Below are 6000 nucleotides of genomic sequence, written 5' to 3' on the forward strand. Positions count from 1 at the left end.
AAATTCCAAGCAGGCTCCATACTCAGTGTGGAGCCTGAGTGGGGCTTGATCCCATGACCCTGAGATCATGACCTGGGCCCAAATCAAGAGTTGGATGGATACTCAGCTGAGTGACCCACTCAAGTGCCCCTCCTGGACACCTTTTAAAATAGAGCGATGTTGGGGTGCCTGGGTGGTGCAGTTGGTTAAGCATCTGACTTCAGCCAGGTCACGATCTCGTGGTCCATGAGTTCGAGCCCCGCGTCAGGCTCTGGGCTGATGGCTCAGAGCCTGGAGCCTGTTTCCGATTCTGTGTCTCCCTCTCTCTCTGCCCCTCCCCCATTCATGCTCTGTCTCTCTGTCCCAAAAATAAATAAACGTTGGAAAAAAAAAATTAAAAAAAAAAAATAGAGCGATGTTTATATCCCTTGAAAGGTTTCATCTAACACCACCTGACAAAAAGAAACATCACATTCCTAGGGCATCGCCTTTTGTAGTTCACTAAACCAGTGGATCTCAAATTGTTCTTCAGTTTAGCAATCCTCAGCTCAAGAGCAATTTGATGCAGACTTCCCGGAGAGAATGGTTGCTCAGGTTGAAGCAGAGTGAAGGCGACAGGCTTCACAGTTTGGGGTGCTCCCATTCAGAGAAATGCCTGAGCGGACTCTAGGTAACGCGGGATATGGTTAAAGAACCATAAAGAACAGGGGAGCCTGGGTGGCTCAGTTGGTTAAGTGTCTGACCTCGGGTCAGATCACGGTCTCACGGTCTGTAAGTTCGAGCCCCATATTGGGCTCTGTGCTGACAGCTCAGAGCCTGGAGCCTGCTTCGGATTCCGTGTCTCCCTCTCTATCTGCCCTCCCCCACTTGCCCTCTGTCTCTCTCTCTCTCTCTCTCAAAAATAAATAAACATTAAAAAAAAAGAAACATAAAGAGCAAACAAAATGGAGGAACAGAGAGATTATACAATTTGTCAAATGTCGCACAGCTCTTAGCAATACATCCAAAACGTCTCACAAGATTTTGCAGAATTATATATACCATGTATATGCTCTCACTTTTTCTCTCTTCTACACCCCTATTGTCCCCGTTCTATTTGGCAAGAGGGAGGTTTCCTAAAAATGCGCCATCCTGTATGTTGACAGTATATGCTTCAGATGTTACTTGTGCCTAACTTCACAGCTGTGGATTTCATGAAGCTCTTCTTATGATCCGGGTTTTCTTTGTTCCTAAAACACACTCATACGCAACTGTTGAAGAACAGAGAAATAAAAAGACGAACTAAAGAAATGAGTGAAAATGGACAGAATTTTAATGTTGCAGAAGTTGCTGCATTAAAAAAAAAACGTAAACGTCCTGTGGTTGCATGAAAGGAAGAAGCGTGGAAAGTGTGTTGGTTTCTTTCTAGCCATTTACAGAACATTGGTAGCTTTCTGGTAGAGTTCATGTCAAGGCGCTATTTTTTTTCCACACGGGATTAGTAGTTTTCACTACTGATTTGGCAACTTTTTCAGACCCTTCAAATATTGAGATCACTGTTGTGGTCAAAACAATCTGTCTTCCGCATGAAAATAATGAAAGTACATTTTTCCTTCTTATCAATTAATCCTATTTCCTCTCTTTTTAAATGGTATCACCTATGATTTGCAATAAGACACATTTCAAGAAATACATAATTTATTGCTTTTTGAGTCTTTAATTGGGTCTCTGTCAGCTAAATAACTAGACTGTGACATCCTGGGTCAACTCATTTAGCTCAACTGGGTTAAAGTTCTGGGCAGTTGCACATAATTCTCTCACTTAGTCATGTATGTTTGTATCAAATTCCACAGCTCAGAAAAACAGTCCTGACTCATGGTGACCTCTGGGTCTTTGTGTGCCCAATTAGCCATTAAATATTTAACAATCCTTTTCCTTTTCAATATTGCCGCTTACATAATAGGGCCTAGAATCCTGGTAACTCCATTTCTCAGAACCTCTGCCAGCACTCGGAGGCATCAATTAGAGTCACTTGTATGAGATTTGGGAGGTGGAAAACAAACAGAAGGTGTGATGCCTCCTGGCAGGTTGGGGCAGGAGTGTGGGCCTTGGCTTTCGAAGCCAAGAGGCATTTCCAGTGATCCAAGGCATCCCCCGGTGAGCCACACGTGCAGGGTGGTGGGCAGCTGAACTCACTGACGGTTGTCTCCTGCAGTTTCTGATTTCCTAAACATCAGTAGAGTTTTCCTGACCTTGGTTGCTAGGTCTCCAAATTTTTTTTTTTAATTTTATTTATTTTGAGAGAAAGAGCATGAGCAGGGAGGAGGAAAGAGGAAGAGCGAGAGAATCCCAAGCAGGCTCCCTGCTATCAGTGCAGAAACCTACATGGGGTTTGAACTCATGAACCTCGAAATCATGACCTGATCCCAAACCAAGAGTTGGATGTTTACCCAACTCAGCCACCCGGGCACCCCATTCAAAGCTGTTTTGAGAGCTGTTAGTTTTCTGTATTGGATGCCTTCCTTCTTGAAATATCTGCTGTAATGTCCATTTTCCTAATGAAACACTGAAAAACTAATTTTCTTCATTTCTGAAGAAAACTGATCTCAAATTTCATGCTAGAATAAAATTTATTGCTAAGTCAGATGAGGCCTTGTATTTCTTTCTTTCTTCTTTCTTTCTTTCTTTCTTTCTTTCTTTCTTTCTTTCAGAGAGCAGGGGAGGGGCAGAGAAAGAGGGAGAGAGAATCCCAAGCAGTCTCCGCACAGTCAGTGCAGAATCTGATGAGGGACATGGGGCTCAAACTCAAGAGCCGTGAGATCATGACCTAAGCCCAAACCAAGAGTCAGACACTCAACCGACTGAGCCACCCAGGCGCTCCAGACAAGGCCTTATTTTATTCACTTCTCAATTTCATGTGACATACATACTTCTCTAGCTGCCATAGTGTGTGTGTACTATTTATGAAGAGCATTGCCTGTGGTACTCATGAAGCATAAAGTTAAGTAAGATTCAGAAGCTTGAAAAACACATGCTGGAAGAGAAAAAGCACACAGCTTCTGTGAAATGATCTGAGAGGCATAATGGAAGCAATTCAAATAGAAATTAAAAATACTTGAACTAGGGAGGTTTCGGAAAGTTTCTTAAAGGACATGGAATTTATGTTACAAAGCTGGCAAAGGTTACAGTTAGAATTTAGTAAAAGGAGGAGCACCTGGGTGGCTCAGTCAGTTAAGCGTCTGACTCTTGAATTTGGCTCAGGTCATGAACTCAGGATTTGTGAGTTCGAGCCCCATGTTGGACTCTGAACTGACAATGTGGAGCCTGCTTGGGATTCTCTCTTTCTCCCCCTCTCTCTGCCCCTCCTCCTCTTGGCTCTTTTGCGCTTGCACTCTCTCTCTCTGTTGCTCTCTAAATACATAAATAAGCTTAAAAATAATCTAATAAAAGAAAAGGGATAGTGTCATGGAGGTGTTTGAAATAGTTGTAAAATAATGTGAATTTCCATGGGGGGTCGAGGGTATGTTGGCAGACAGAAAGAGGTTGGGGCCAGTTGGTAGATGGCTTTGAATGCCTTGCCAAGGACTTTATTCTGTATTTTATAGCGAGGAGACTTTCAATAATCCTTGAGCATGGTGGTGACATAATTCTATTGGTCTTTACATCACGGGACTGTTTAGGAGAGCACAGTGAGCTGTATCTATACTTAGGAGACGAGTAGAGGAAGAGCCACCATCAACAGAAAGGTAGTCTGAGAGTTGGAGACATAGATAAGGGGTGCTCCAGGTGTCTGGAGAAGAAATTAAAAAGTTGAGGCTGAACACGGCACTTACTTGTTATTTCTTTCTGCTCATCTCAGGTGGAAGGAGTCCAGAAATTTTACTATGTATGCCAGCTACCCTATATCTTTGATAAATGCAAAGTACGTGAAAGGAACTGCTCGCTTCTTTACTCTTTGTTATTCTGCTCTCAAACGTTATTACCGAATCTCATTTATCCGGGGAAGAAAGGAGGCAAAGAGAGCCACTGCAGGGGACCGTCACTCACTGGCAAGAAGGGAATGGATCTCAAATGCAATGTTTCATCCAGTAGACGGCTTTCTTGTTCAATTAGCCTAAACTCAAACACCAACACTTAACCTCTACCCTCCTGTCAGCTTTTGTACTCAGCTTAGAGTAGGGCTACTTCTTAGGGAATAAAAACAGGGTTTCATAGACACTCACAAATGTACTACTGAAGGCATGATGGAGTGGGTTGACAAACTGGAGATATAGAACTCTCGTGTTTAAAGAATTATTTACAAGAAAGGAGACTGACCTTCCAAGAATCACGATGAAAAGAAACACACAGTGATTCTAGTTAATGTCATGAAGGCAAAGCCTGGGGAGAGTAATTTGTTTTTCATAGCTGGCAAGGTTGGATCCAGGGCACTGGGAGTTTTGGAAAAATTACATTCATTTTCTTGTAGCAATGCATAGTCAGCGTGGTCCTAGCAAGCTACTATCACTCACGATTGGAAGGAGCACTCCTAAAGAGACGAGGTGTGGAAGAGTAAATGAATCATGAATGACACAATCAGGAGACTGGGGTTCCAGGGCCGCCTCTGAAACTGGCTTATTATGTGATTTGAGAAGTTGATTTATCTCTGCTGGTCACTTGTTTAAATTGATAAAGTTGAACTGAAGGGGCTTATCTTGAATTTTAAGTTCTCAAAAATTCTATCACTGTCATGGGAAAAAAATAGTGAACTCTTGTGTGTGTTCCTTTATTTTAGAGTATTTTTTTTTTAATTTCCAAAGACTTAATTGCTAAATTTCTGATGGGGAAAAGCTTTTGATGGGGAAAATATTTCTGAAAATATTTCACAGACCATTTTTGTTTCTGAAAGATGCTTCAAGACACTGGATAGTGAGTGAGGGGGGGAGGTGGAGGGAATAATATGAGCAAGTTTGCCAAAGACATTAGTACAGGAATTGTAGGTACTTGGTATCTGTTCAAATTAAATTTTATATCAGCTGGCAAGTGTTTGAATAGTTTAACAGGAAGGATAGTTGCAAATAAAATGGGAACCATGCTTGTGCAGATAATGGCCATCAAGCCAAGTCTTTTTTGCTTTTTGGTTTTTTGTTTTGTTTTGTTTTTGGTGAATTTCCATTTTTTTTTATCACCTGCAATTCACATGCAAATGGGAAGACATTTTACTTTGACAGAAATAGCATCACCATTTTATTTTTACTCTGATTGCCTATTTTTTAATATCTTATCCTATTCATCAACTTTAAAGTAGACAAAATTTATGGAATTCCCATTTGTGTGGAAGGTATGCTCTATCAGTTACACAGGGGAGAAACCATTTGGCTTTGTACTATTTATAGGAACCGTTGTATTCGATTAATATGTTTTCAGTATGTTTTTCATGCTTATATATTTTCCCTGTCCCTTTCATTCATTTGCAATGATCCTTAACTTTTCATGAATAAGATCCTGAGTTTTCTCCATACCATCAAGCAGATGACTCAATCTAAAGGAGAATTTTTTCTTTGTTTTTTTTTTACTATATTAGGGTGTCTTATATCTCTTTCGGAATTGTTGAAAGCCATACCGTTTGAGACCTTTTCTCCAGGATTTGCCAGCCTGTTACAGAAAGTAAACTCCAATTTGAAAAAATATCATAAGCAGTTGAAAACACCTTGCACACAAGAAACAGATAAACAGTATTTGTTTGCATTTCACATGATGATACTGGGATATCCAGGGAAAGTCCTCCCTGTAGTAACTTACAATGTCAGCCCTGTGATAGTACTGGGGCCATCTTGAGTATTTGCAGTGAAAAGATCCAGAAATCTTTTTGTTTTTAGGACCAACTTAATAAAACCAAACCAAAAGCTATTCAACTAGATAATGCATCTCTGAGGAAGTTGGGGTGAGTATATAGAAAACTGATTTTCATACCTCCATAAATAATGTTTCTCTGGCTAGGTTCCTGTTCTCTGTCCCATCATCAGTCCTTCAGGCTTTTTTTTTTTTTTAATTGTTTTTCAA

This window comes from Herpailurus yagouaroundi, unplaced genomic scaffold (genome assembly GCF_014898765.1).
Source record: "Herpailurus yagouaroundi ecotype Mexico unplaced genomic scaffold, PumYag 530, whole genome shotgun sequence".
NCBI classification, from domain to species: Eukaryota; Metazoa; Chordata; class Mammalia; order Carnivora; family Felidae; genus Herpailurus; species Herpailurus yagouaroundi.